Below are 14,813 nucleotides of genomic sequence, written 5' to 3'. Positions count from 1 at the left end.
TTACAAAACAATGCAAGGGACTGCTAAGCACACTTACTATAAAAGGAACGTATGTCCAATGAAAAGGAAATTTAAAACATGACCTTAAACTTCTATGAAAAATTTTAACAAGGCCTTTACTTCATTTACTTTTAGCTACTCCATAAATACCAGAAGAGAAATCAGACCGTTTGTAATGAAACTTAGAAAAATTTCTTTTTTCATAAAGCAGACTTGTAAATCTTCCCCTTTGGCTCCTTCTTCCAATCCTCTTTCACTGTGCTGAAGAGCTATTGAGTTCTTCCAGATTTTTGGTTAAGTAAAAAAAGCTGACTGGGCTTTCCAGGTAGGTAGGGTTTTCTGGTCAATGGATCTATGACTTGTCTAACTTTGAAAATGATCTCGGCCAGTTCCTGTTTCATGTGCTTTGTTGGTGGAACAGGTAGAGCTTTGAGAAGCACCATATCCCCAACTGTGCACTGCTGAAGAGCATTGTAGGCAAAAGTTTTTTGCTTATTAAAGTACTTTAATAGGGCGCCTGGGTGGCTCAGTTGGTTAAGCGACTGCCTTCGGCTCAGGTCATGATCCTGCAGTCCCTGGATCGAGTTCTGCATCGGGCTCCCTGCTCGGCAGGGAGCCTGCTTCTGCCTCTGACCCTCCCCCCTCTCATGTGCTCTCTCTCTCTCTCATTCTCTCTGTCTCAAATAAATAAATAAAATCTTAAAAAAAAATAATAAAGTACTTTAATAAATAGGGATCCAAAACACTTTAGCTGTTTTTGTGCATTGCTGTTCCAATCACCTTGCCCATGATCCATTTGGCATGGACGGAAGAACGAACTATTGACATGATGTGGCTTTAGTCACAGGAGTGCTTTGAGGGTTTAACCTAGAAGGTGCTCAATAGCGCTAAACGTGGGTCTTTACTGGTGTTCCTTATTTCTTTCTTTCCTCTGGGCTTGCTTGTGTGCCTGTCCCTGAAAGACTCACAGCCCTGATACTCACGCACGCAAGGCCTTGGAGGAACAGCCGGGAAGTCCTCCCCACTGGGGGAGACCTTCACGTGGGACTGCTTGCTTGATCAGTCCGGCAGACCTGGGGTAGGTTGCGGTGATCGATCCACCCGCCCCACACTACCCAGGAATGAGGCCCTCACCTCCAGGCTCTCATGGACAGCGTCTCGCTCCTCCGAAAGCACCCCCTGCAATGGCAGGGCGCGACTGGCGATCACCTCCCGGCTCTACTTTCCTGGTGTGTGTCCTACAGAGGGCGGGCCAGAGAGTCGGCCGGTTGTTTCAGATTATTCACAAATATTAGAATAGTGGTAACATTGCTGGGTTAAATGTAGAACTTTCCAACCTGGCTACTGTGAAAGGGTTAAAATTAATCAGATGTGTCAACTACCTTCAGTAAAAAAAAATGCTTACATATTAAAAAATAAAATTAATCAGATGGATAAGTTCTCAGTGACAGTATAATAATCGTCATTATCTGAGATCCTCTTGAATAAATTCACTTTTATATAAATATGAATGTTAAATGTGCTTGGTTAGGCATCATGATATAAATAAAATAATATCCACCCTCAAGGAGTAGAAGAACTGAAATGTGTATACCGACAACCTTATAATATATTATTTAACTGTGACATGCAGATGATACAAACAAGTGTTATGAGGGTTGAGAGAGAAATCAATTCCAGTTTATAGAACGAGGAGCAGCTCCATCCATTTGAGAATGTTCTTGAATGATAGAGAAAATTTCATTAAGCAAGAGATAAGGGGCAAGTATCTATATGGAGGTGACAACATATACATAGGTGTGCAAGTGGAACACATCCTTTGATACATAATGGAATGGAATGTTTTGGATGAGAAGGTAAAGGTAGCTTGAAGTCCGAGTCTGAACTTATCTCTTTCTTCATCCCTCTCTCCCTTCCATTTCTCTCTCCCTGTCTCTTTCTTTCCATAGGTTTTGGGGCAGGGACTGCAGAGAGGGTCATAATCCAACTGTACTTAAGGAAGAATATTCTGTCAATATTATGTAGAAGAGTGATGGAGACTAAAAGCAGGAGACAATTCAGGGTATTATTTATAGGTGTAAGAGAAAATGATAAAGAATTATAGATGTTGGAGAGGTAGACTCAAAGGGACTTGTCAGCTGATGGTGTGGAAGCTTAAAAGAGAAATGAGTCAAGGAAATGAGTCAAGGATAACTGACACTTGAAACCTGGAACCACAGGGGTGAATGAAAACACCAACAAGGAATATGTAGACAGAAGTCAGAGGTTCCAAGGAAAGATAAAGAAAAATATGTGGGAAAGCTTTAATGCGATGGAAGGAAACAAGGAACCATCAAAAAAGCAATTAAGGAGTGATCAGTGAGATTAGAACAAGAAGTATAACAGAGATACCCAGGGAAAGAGACAGTAAAAGAGAGCCATTTTTGGATCAGAGCAAACAACAACAAGCCCCAGAGGGAGAAGAACAGTATCTACAAATGGCAGCTACAATGTATTATCTAAAATGTCCAATTTTCATCAACATCAAAAATGAGATATTTACAAAGAAACAGGAAAGTGTGACCCATTCAAAGTAAAAAAAAAAAAAAAAAACAGGCAATATAAATTGCCTTTTAGAGAACCATATGTTGGATTTACCAGACAAAGACTTGAAAGCAGCTTACAAATATGCTCATTTTATAAAGGATTATAGGAACTTGATGATAATACCATATCTAAGGAAATATCAATAAATAGAAAAAACTTTAAAAAAATGGAAATTCTGGAGTTGAAAAGTCTGATAACTGAAATGAAAAATTCACATCTCAAAAGTAGATTTGAGCATGAGAAGAAAGAGTCAATCAATTTGAATATAGATCATACAATGTAAAGAACATAGAGAAGGAATAATTAAGAAATATGTTCAGGACCTCTGAGAAACATAATACACCATAAACATACCAATAAGTGTGTACTGAGAATACCAGGAGAGAAGAAAAAGGAGGAGAAAAAAATTAAAAAAAAAAATTATAGCTGAAGACTTCCAAAATTTGATTAAAAGAAACATTAATCCACATATACAAAAACTCAGTGAACTCCAATTCAAAAAATTCAGTCCAATTTTGGATAAACACAGAGATCCAAACCCAAACCCAGCATAGTCAATATGTTGAAAGATAAAGAGAAAGAGGAAATCTTGAAAAGAGAAAAAGTGACTCATTATATATATATATAGACTCTCAATAATAGAACAGCTGATTTTCTATCAGAAACAATGGTGGCCAAAGGCAGTGGTAAGACATATACAAGATCCTGAGGGCAGAGAGTGGGGAACTATCAATCATCTTTCAACAGTCTTTCAAAAATGAAGGTGACATTTTCAATAAAATAAATACATTTTCAAATAAACAAAAACTGGGAAACTTTGTTTCTAGTAGACCTATCTTACAAGAACTATTGAAATTCTTCAGGCTGAAAGAAAGTAACCAAATAGTACTTTGAATAAATCCACATGAAAAAATGAGGAGCTCTGAAAAAATAAGTATGTAGTAATTATAAAAGACAAATCAATTTGATTACTTTTTCTTTTCATTGACTTAAAAAACAATTTAATGAATTGTGGGGTTTATAATATGTAGAAATGTGTGTTTGAAAATAACATGACAAAAGAGACAGGTGGCAACAAGATGTAAAGCTCTATTGTAGTAAGAGAATGACACTAGAAAGTGTCCATAATAAGAAATGAAGAGAACTAAAAAGGGTAATTAAGAAAATCAATGTAATAAATTCTATAAATATGTTATTGCTCTGCCTTCTTTTTTTAGCTTTTTAAAAAGATATGATTATATAAAGTAATAATAAAAGTTTGTTTTTGAATTCTTCATAGATGTAGATGCAGTATGTATACAATAATAGCACAAAAAGGGAAGAGAAACTAGGAGTAAAATTTCTAAATCTTTCTGAAATTAGTATAAATATAGTGTGATAAGTAGATGAACATTTTTTTTAAAGATTTATTCATTTATTTTAGAGAGAGAGAGCAAGTTCACAGGCAGGGGGGAGTTGTAGTGGGGGGGGTAGGGAGAGAATCTCCAGCAGACTCACTGCTGAGCAAGGAGCCCAAAGGGGGCAGATCCCAGGACCCTGAGATCATGACCTGAGCTGAAATCAAGAGTCGGACACCTAACCACCTGAGCCACCCAGGTGCCCCAGTAGATGAACATTTTAAGCCCAAGAGCAACCACCAAGAAAATAACTCAAAAAGTAAATATCGTTAATAATCATTAAAGTAACTAAAATTTTATGCTACCAAATATTCACTTAGTGCAAAAGAAAGCAGTAAAAGAAAGGCACAGAAACATTTTGATGTCTTTTTAGACATCAGACACATGGGAATAAAACCAAAATGTCAGTGGTATATCCAACTATATAAATAATAACACTAACTATAAATGGATTAAACAATCCAATTAAAAGAGATTGTAAGACTGATGTTATGCTGTCTACAAGAGAAATACTTAGATTTAAACATACAAATAGGTTGAGAGTAAAAGCATGGAAAAATATATACCATGCAAATAGTAACCATAAGAGTTGTAGAGCCTATAGCAGTGTGAGACAAAACTAATGTTTTAACATTATCTCTAATGTTTCTAGAGATAAAGAGGGATATTTTACAAGGATAAAAGGGTTGTTTCACCTGGAAACCATTGTAATTGTAAACAGATATATACCTATCATAGCAGAATTATTTGTAATACTTACAAATTGCAAACCACTCAAATATCCATCAACTAATGAATGAGTAAAGAAAATATGCAATATCTATACAATGAATTTTGGGAGGGGGAACAATAAAAAAAAAGAATGAAGTACTCATGTGTATGAACCTTGAAAACACTGAAGTGAAAGGAGCCAGACACAAAATACCATAAATTTAATGTGCATACTTTTATATAATTATATACATTTATATAACAAGCAAATACATAGAAGCAGGAAATAGTCACTGCCTAGAACTTGGGAAGGAGGGAGTGAGGAAGAGAATGGGGAATGCTAATGAATAAAACATTTTCTTTAGGTGAGATGAAAATAGTCTAAATTTAGATTGTGCTGATGGTAGCACAACTCTGAATAAACAAAAACCGCCAAATTGTACACACAAATGGGCAAATTGTACGGTATCTGAAATATATCTCAAAGCTGTTAGAAAAAAGATGAGGCAATGGCCATGAATCTGCTGGTAACCAATATCTTTAGTAAGACTTAACTTCAGAAAAATTGTGAAGGAGGCAGCTATCCTTCTCCTTTCCTGGGCATATCCTTAAGAACTATCCAGGGAGCGATTCCTTCTCTGGTCTCTGGTTTACTCAAGACCCCTGATGGAGTGTCCCACCCCATAATTCAGAAGAACAAGAAAAGCAATATATTTGGGCGCCTGGGTGGCTTAGTCATTAAGCGTCTGCCTTTGGCTCAGGTCATGATCCCAGGGTCTTGGGATTGAGTTCTGCATCGGGCTCCCTGTTCTGCGGGAAACCTGCTTCTCCCTCTCCCACTCCCCCTGCTTGTGTTGTCTCTCTCGCTGTGTCTCTCTCTGTCAAATAAATAAATAAAATCTTAAAAAAAAAAAAAAGAAAAGCAATGTATTTAATAAGCAAATGCACGCAGCATGAATGGTGCAAATGCCTTACATATATTATTCAATGTTAATCTCAGAAAACCATATGAAGTAGTTATTCTCACTTCATTTTATTCTTACAGATAAGGAGACTGAATACAAAGATGTGTTAAAATAACTTACCTAAGTTTATGGGATAATAGGGCCAGAGTCAGTAATCAAATTCAACTCAAATATGAATGCAACATGTTATACAGCTTTACTAAATGTAGTATAATTTGAAACTTCTTAACCCATGAAATCAACTTCCTCATCTTTTGTGATAATTGCTTCAATTTACTGAGCATTTACTATGTACTGAGCCCTAATCATTCACATATGTCACCTTGTTGGTATTCCCAATGACCTTATGAGATAGGCGTTATATACACTTTCTTATTTTATTTTATTTTGTTTTATTTTATTTTATTTATTTTTTCAAAGATTTTATTTATTTACTTATTTGAGAGAGAGAGAGAGAGAGAGAGAGAGAGAAACAGCATGAGAGGGGAGAGGGTCAGATGGAGAAGCAGGCTCCCCGCTGAGCTGGAAGCCCAAAGTGGGACTCGATCCCAGGACTCTGGGATCATGACCTGAGCCGAAGGCAGTCACTTAACCAACTGAGCCACCCAGGCGCCCCTATTATACATTATTTTAGCAATAAGCAAACTAAGGCTCAGAGGGTTTAAGGAACTTACCCAATGGGTAAGTGATGTAATACACTTGAAACATTAGCACTATTTTTTCTTTGACTTGACACTGGATCATTTTTCTGTATGTTACTCAGTTAGTGTTCTTGGAATAAACTAGAGGGATCAGTGGAGATGTGGAAAGAATAAATCATGAGAAGTGGACTTTTGTCTTATCTCTTATCTTGGGCAGAGTTTCTCTTCAGGGAATCTGGTTACTCCCTTGTGTGGGTGTTAGACTCAAACAAGCAAATTATATAAAATGTCTTTGAACACCATAAAGTGCTATAAGAAATAAGGCATTATTAATGTAAACTAGGTCAGAATCAGTAAGTTCATAAAGTTTTATAACACCCTCCTGGCTCATTAAGGTAGCAATGAGGTTTTAAATCAATAATTTACAGGGTAGTGAGGCAGTGTGGATTGGCGTGGGAGAACAGAATGTCAGGGTCTGAAAACTCTGATCTGTAACTGCTACCAGTGTGCAGTATAACCTTAGGCAGGTCCCTTATCATCTGCATTTGCAAAATTATGAACTTATTACTGACCTATTTTATAGAACTTTTATTAAGAGGCTCTGATAACAAGTGATTATAAAGCACCTTGCAAGTAGAATTGTATGTAAAAATGTTCTAGCCTAGTTCATGAGTTTTACTTAAACATTTATTTCAATAGCTAGAATTTTTTAAATTCCAAAGTTTAAACTCAAAAAGTTTGAAAATTGATTACTGCAATTAAGAGAAGCTTTGGGCTGATTTTTAGAACGACATTTTTACCTTTTCAATTATCTGGCACCATGGCTCTAAAAGTAATTCGGTAATAAAGATCTTACGATTAATATATGACCAGATATTTTATGGCATTTAAAATTAAATAATGGGGCCATACTTCATAGTGATTCATATCTACATAGTGGGGTTAAACAAGTTACCGTGTTTATAGAACAAAATTCTGAAAGAAAATATATTTACTTATGAATCTTCCAGTGAGAGTGGGTAATAAATATACCTTGAAATAAGGTTTTCTGTTGACTCTACAATTCAAATGATCTATACTGCTAATTTTTTGTATAAGTGGCTATGATAATAATGGTGGCTATAACGTAGCGGGAACTCTGTGTGCTCCAGCTGAAGGCTCCTTCCTTACATTTCATCCCCATTTTAATGATGAGATATCCAAAGCATATGGCAAAATACTCAGATGAATATGGGTGTCTTGTGTGAGTATAGATTTTGGTTTTTCTAAGATAAGGCCATGCTACTATCCTTTGTCAACAGATCCTTCTGGCGATAATATGAATTTCATCTAATCCTACAGTAATGGTTCTCAAAATATGGTCTCTGGACCAGTAACATCAGCATCAATTAGGAATTTGTTAGAAATGCAAAATTTCAGGCCCCACCCTGGACCTACTAATTCAGAAACTGCCTATTAATATGCCTTCCCAGTAATCCTGGTGCAAGTTAATGACTGAGAAGCACTGTCATAGAAAAACTGAGGTTCCAGGTTTTCATTCCTTCATCAAGTATTTAAAGCACCTAGTAGAGGCCAAGCACATAGTAGTTTGGGGAGAGTGATTTTGGTATTTTTCTGATCAATTGATTGGTCTGGATGTAAAGGAAGATTCAAACAACAGCCTAGGTATGAGGAATTTGAACTTAATGTTTTAAGAACCAATGGCTTACAAGGAGACATCAAGAAACAGTCCAAGGCAAATACTTAGGATGGAGTTCCCATTGGCAATCATATAGCTTCCTGGAGACACTGGTGCCTACTGGGATGAGAGGGGATGACACTGTAGGGAATGCAGACTTTCTCAACTATAGGGCATATTTTAAAAAGTAGAATTTTAAGCTAAGAGGGAGATATCCTCATCCCAGAACTCAAGAGGTAAGAGGTATCATAATATCAATAAAATGTCTTCAGCTGTATAAACCAGGCTAGTCATCTATTTCCTCTTACCTTGCTCCAGGATCATACAAGTCCAGAACTATTAAGTTTTGTCTTGGTTCTGTTAGCAATAATATATGTGAAAAGTGAGATTAACACTGTCTTCTTCATAGGGTTGTCAAAGTCAGATAGAAAAGGGTCTGACTTGTAAAGGTGTGGCAGACACTGGCGATTACTGATTGATGTTGATTTTCTCTTCTTTTTAAACAATGGGACTCCAGTGGTTAGAGGGGCACACCTCACCTCACCTAAAACCGCATTATGTCTACATTGTGGTAGGTGTAACCGTGTTCATGAGGTCTGGACATAAATTGTGGCACTGCTGGTCATACTACTAAGAGAAAGAAGTGAGCCTGGATTGCTCTTGCCTTTACTCCTCCCCCTGGATGGAAACTGACAAAAACAGCCGCAGATACTTTAGACCCAAAGATGGAAGCTGGGTTTTGTGTGCTGAAGAACCTCCTTACCTCCCCTAGCCTGCTCCCTTCATTGGACTGTTCAGTGAGAGAAGCACGAATTCCTGTGTTGTTTAAGCCTTTGTGTTTTTAATTTTATTGCAACAATTTAGGCTGTACCCTAATTCAGCATCACCAGGGACTCCTGTTAATATGTAGTTTGCAGTTCAGTATGTCTGGGGTGGGGCCAAAGATTATGCATTTCTGATAAGTTCCTAAGTGATGTTGATGGTGCTTGTCTGTGGACTATACTTTGAGTAGCATGACCTTGAATAACGCACTTGGCATTTAATTTTCCTTTTCTCTTTGTCTTACTTCAGGCTACTATAATAAAGTACCATAGACCGGGTGGCTTATAAACAACAGAAGTTAGTTTCTCATAGTTGCGGAGGCTGGAAGTCCCACACCAAGTTTCTAGCAAGCTTTGGTTCTGGTGAGGGTCTTCTTCCTGGTTCCAGACTGTTGACTTCTCACTGTATCCTCTCTGGATGGAAAGAAAGTGAGAGGTAGTTCTCTGACCTCTTCTTATAAGGGCACTAATCTTATTCATGAGGATTTTACCCTCCTAAAGGCCTCACCTCCAAATACTGCGTATTGAGGATTCGATTTCAACTTTGAATATTTGGGGGAGGGGGACATTCAGTCCAAATCACTCTCCTTTCTGAGGTCTTATCAAGTAGGTGGCTCTTTTACATTTCAATTAAAATGTCACCAAGTTGTCCTCATAATGTAAAGCGAGATCGCCATAAACCAAGAAAGGTTTATGCTGGGTCCTGATTTCCTATAACTAGTTAGTGTTCTGTGCTAGTGAAGACAAACTGGCCTACATAGTAATACATATTCCATAACTTATTATAAAACTATAATATAGCTTCATGATAACATTGTACTCAAATTTTGCTTAGCCAAAGCTCACATGTGGGCTTGAGGTCAAAAGAGGGAATGGTGGATCATCACTTCTCCCCTACCCCCACCCCTGAGAGCAGCTCACAGCATGATCTTTGCTAGTGTTGGATCTCTGGCATTATGATCATATGTGACAAAGCACAAATAGGTGGTCTTATTGGACCTCCTCCCAAAGAAGAAGGATTTCCTTGTTCTTCCTCATGCCTCCCTCCCACCCCAGCCATGTACCTTGGTGCCCCAGCAGTATTTTGATCTTATCTGAACAGACCTTAAACTGGTTTTGGATTTGCCATCCCTGACCACAAGACTTCTGCCCAAAGCATCATTCGTGGAGAGACAGAATGACTTATTTATTATCATAGATTTCTGTACAATATTGCTTTTGACCAAGAACTGATTTTATAATCAATTAGATCCGCTTATGGAATTCACCGGCCATGGTAACATGTTTCCCAATACTTAAAACAGATAACTTTATAAAATAGTGGAATAGCTTTTATTAAGGCTCAGTTATGGCACCAGCTGGATGGCGACATCTTTTAGGACTGGGAAAATATCCTGGAATCATGGCTTTGAGATACAGGGATGGAAATGGGAATGTCCTTTCTCACTGTTACATTTAATTATCCACTAGTAAAATTTTTGCTTCCTATCCTTATAACCTTGGGTTCTTTTTGCATTGTCTTAAATTCCAAGAGAGAACATAGCAATGGTTCTATTAAAATGGGAGCTAGGACTACTATCTGAACTCATAGTAGTGATCCAGTATTCAAAGAAGGGGGTTATTTTATTGAGTGGGATGTTTGGTTGACCTATGAAGGGGAAATCAGGTCGCTAGTCCACATCAGGGCAGATAGGAGTATATATAGATTGCATATATTCCACTAGGGCACTTCTTAATACTTTCATGTTCTGGGATAAAAGGTAATGCATAGATGTAATATCACAATGCAGGCTGAAGGGCTAATGGCCCAAGAATGAAGGTTGGAGTCACTCCACCTGCAAAGGAACCATGACCAGCTGGCATGGTTGGAACCAGTGTGAGTCAAGTGAGGCACCCACCGTACAACTCAAGGGAGCACCATAAAATTCAGGAATACAGATAAACCATAATTTAATCCAATATTTAAGAAAAAAAAGTCCAAATTTCTATAAGAAGTCCATGATGAAAAAAAAAATCAACATTTTAAATAAAGATAGGATCTGACCCTGACCTTGCCGAACTCATCTCACTGACAGCACCCTGTCAGTTCTCATGCAGAGTCGTACTGGGTTGTTCTATTGCCATCTTGCATAAGCTGGGAATTGTGCTTTCTGTATCCCTTTCCCTGTAGGATGTCAGGTAAGAGTTGGTCAGGAAGGATTTCATTAGGATTTGGGAGGCAGAAGTGAAGCATAAACCATTATTTCCGGAAGATATTTGCTCTCAGGACAGATGAAGAAGGAACTGGTGGCTTGTAGCTTGTTTCTTTCTTCTCCTCCTCCAGCAGCCCTTCTTTCTGTCTATAGCCCTAAGTGTGACTCCTGATATTCGCCCTTAGAGCTGCAGAAACCTGTCTACCCAGAAGCACTTCCTATAGACCTCTCAGTGAGCTTCCTTTTCTCAAAATGAGCACGGAGCTTTAGGAGGACGAGTTAGTGCCTTTTTGAAAGTGGAACTCTATCTTCCAAACCTTTGTTTTCCCAGCAACACCCTCAATTACATAAGGTCTTATTATTTTAATAATTCCCTTATTCCTTTGCATTGAAAGTGACTCTGCTTATCTGTCTAAACATTGATGGATAACATGTGATTTTCTCAGAAGTACCACAAGTCCAAAGTTCATTCTCTGAGAAACTTGGAGCCGGACATGTTCTGGCATTCAGATTGGTTTGCCTTTTAGAAAGACAGTATGGTACATGCATCATGTGATATTTAACAGCTTTATAGTGGCATGTAGAAAAGTACCTCAAATTCGAACTCAGTCATCTATGAACCTCTCCACGTCTCAGTTTCTGTGTCGGTAAAATTGAGCTGGTAGTACCTTCTTCTAAAGTGTTACTATGAATCTCTTGCTTATACAATGCTTACAAAGCATTTAGCACAGTGCCTGCCTGTATTTAGTACTTAGTATGTCATACTGTGATTATTATTTTGCTGTATCCCTATCTAATTAGACCCTTATCTAATGGAGTGCCTACTTGATGGTAAATGCTGAAAACATCCAGAAGATACCAGTTTTATGTAGCTTGATATTTTTAAGAGGAATTCTGATTTGGGGTATGAAAATCTAGAGAAATTCATAAATGTTGCGTGAAAAACTCCTTGCTCTGCTCCTTTTCTGGGTGGGTCCCAGTCTCTTGGGCATTCTTAAGGATTAAGAAAACAGTCTAAGAATTCTAGATTGCACCAACCCAAAGCAAACTCAAATAGACAACCAGGAGAGTAAGACCCTAACTTCCCAAGTATTACTGAACACCCTCAGTGAGATGAATTTAATTTGTGGATAAGCCAATAAATGAGGCAAAGAAACCTTGGTTCCTGTACTTGGGGAATTTATAGTCTAATACTGGCATAACAAGTATGTTGCATTGGACCAAAGTGTCTACTCTAAATGCTTTATTAAGAAGGCTTCTAAAGCAGAGTTCAGAGTCAATAAAAACAATTCTGTGATGAATTAGCAATGCCAGCCAAAAATGAACATAGAAATGGGAGTGGCAGCAAGGATGACTCATACTTGCTGTTATCCATCTAATCTCTAAGAGTCAGTGACCTCACTACACATTTCTAAAGATTAGCCACTCAATTCTCTATAACACTGGATTGAGAAAAATAGAAGAACAAACATGTCAGCAAGCAAGGTTTTTTTTACCTTTATAATAATAGTTAAGTACATCAGCTATTGATAAACATATGTTAGCATTTACCTATTCATTCTGTTGGGGGAAAACTGGATAATTCTTAAGTGTTTTGCCCTCCAGGCTTACATTAAAAGTTAATTATCACCACGTGGGACAGGCCTCCAGAGGCCATGGCAGCCTTGAACTAATATCAGCAAAATGTGCATCTCACATTAGCCCCTGAGTTGCTTACCTCTCACATTAGAATGCTTTCTCCTTGAGTGAATGCTTGTGAGTTAAAACCACATCGCTTTCTGAGTAGTGAGTTGAAGAAGGACAACTTCTAGCTGAAGAAGGGCCCTGCATTATGTAGTTAAGGACAAGGGCACCACAAGAGAGATTGGGCATCAGATATAAATGTAGAGCTGTAATTAGATACACTGGATAATCTAAAATTGTGTGTGTGTGTGTGTGTGTATCTCTGTCTCTCTCTTATAAATATATTTCTTCATATTGGTTCTCTGTGCACACTTACCATGTGTACTGTGAGTACTATGGTCTAAGTGTAGCTGTCAGGAACACAGTTTAAGTAGAGATGCAAAAAAAGATGCTTTAATAGGCCCTGGATCACTCTTGTCCCTAAATCCTTCTTTGACTTGCTTGCAAAAGACCCTTGATTTTTACTATCAAATATTAATTTCTCAATCCATGAAATGGAAGTAGCCTGTGCATGGACCAATGATGAGCGTATTTCAAGACCAATTCTAGTTTATGCATCTGAGGTCAACGGTTAAATTTAAAATAGAGAAGACCAAAGTTGGGATTGCTTTGGAGCCTACCCAAACCACAGCATACCATCCACTGTTACTGTACATACACATGAGTCTCATTGATTCATCATTTATTTAGATTTCAGGTTATTTTTTGATGTGTTTTTTTTTCCCCCAATTTGACTATAAATCCTTTGAGGGCAGGAACTTTTTCTTCATAGATCTATAGTAGTGCACAGGGTAGTATTTTATATTTGGGATATTGCAGAGAATGTTGTCTCCTATAATCCCTGGAAACTCATTTAGTAATCTGGAACTCTATGGATTATGCAGTTGCTCTCCTGAGTCTATGTTTTCCTACACTGGCTGCTGGTTGAGATTCTTTGAGATATCTGTATCTTCTTTGTATGGACCAATGGTTATAATCTCTGTAAAAATAAAGCTACTGATAGAGAACAATCAGATGATTACTAGAGGGGAGGTAAGTGGGGAGATGGGTGCAAGAGGTGAAGGAGATTAAAAATATACTATCTTGATGACAATATATGGAGCTGTGGAATCACTATATTGTATACCCAAAACTAACATAACAGTGTATGTTAACTACCCAGGAATTAAAATTTTAAAAAAGGGGAGGAACAATATGGGACTGCAAACACTTTATTTATTTATTTATTTTTAAAGATTTTATTTGACAGAGAGAGACACAGCGAGAGAGGGAACACCAGCAGGGGGAGTGGGAGAGGGAGAAGCAGGCTTCCCGCAGAGCAGGGAGCCTGATGCGGGGCTCAATCCCAGGACCCTGGGATCATGACCTGAGCTGAAGGCAGACGCTTAATGATTGAGCCACCCAGGGGCCGCTTTATTTATTTTTTAAAAATTTTTTTAGTAAATCTGAAAAATTTTTTATTTTTTAAGCATTTTTTAATTTAAATTCAATTAATTAATATGTAACGTATTATTGGTTTCAGAGGTACAGGTCTGTGATTCATCAGTCTTATATAATATCCAGTGCTCATTACATCACATGCCCTCCTTTAATGCCCATCACCCAGTTACCCCATCCCTCCACCCACGTCCCCTCCAGCAACCCTCAGTTTGTTTCCTATGATTAAGAGTCTCCTTATGGTTTGTCTCCCTCTCTGGTTTTGTCTTGTTTTATTTTTTCCTCTCTTCCCCCATGATTCTCTGTTTTGTTTCTTAAAATCCACGTATCAGTGAAATCATATGATAATTGTCTTTCTCTGATTACTTATTTCACTTAGTATAATACAGTCTAGTTCCATCCACATCATTGCAAATGGCAAAATTTCATTTTTTTGATGGCTGCATAATATTCCAGTGTGTGTGTGTGTGTGTGTGTGTGTGTGTGTATCACATCTTCTTTTTTTTAAATTTTTTTTATTCTTATGTTAATCCCCATACATTATATCATTAGTTTTAGATGAAGTGTTCCATGATTCATTGTTTGTGCATAACACCCAGTGCTCCATGCAGAATGTGCCCTCCTCAATACCCACCACCAGGCTAACCCATCCTCCCACCCCCCTCCCCTCTAGAACCCTCAGTTTGTTTTTCAGAGTCCATC

At 37.8% G+C, this 14,813-nt stretch overlaps 1 pseudogene; it reads right to left on the bottom strand.

The window, feature by feature from the left end:
• Nucleotides 1-253: 253 nt before the first annotated feature.
• Nucleotides 254-1,083, bottom strand: LOC118001629 (annotated as a pseudogene).
• Between the last annotated feature and the right edge of the window lie 13,730 nt (nucleotides 1,084-14,813).

The sequence above is a fragment of the Mirounga leonina genome, unplaced genomic scaffold (assembly GCF_011800145.1).
Source record: "Mirounga leonina isolate KUSES-001 unplaced genomic scaffold, KU_Mleo_1.0 Mir_53, whole genome shotgun sequence".
Lineage (NCBI taxonomy): Eukaryota > Metazoa > Chordata > Mammalia > Carnivora > Phocidae > Mirounga > Mirounga leonina.
This window is presented reverse-complemented; position numbering and strand designations above follow the sequence as displayed.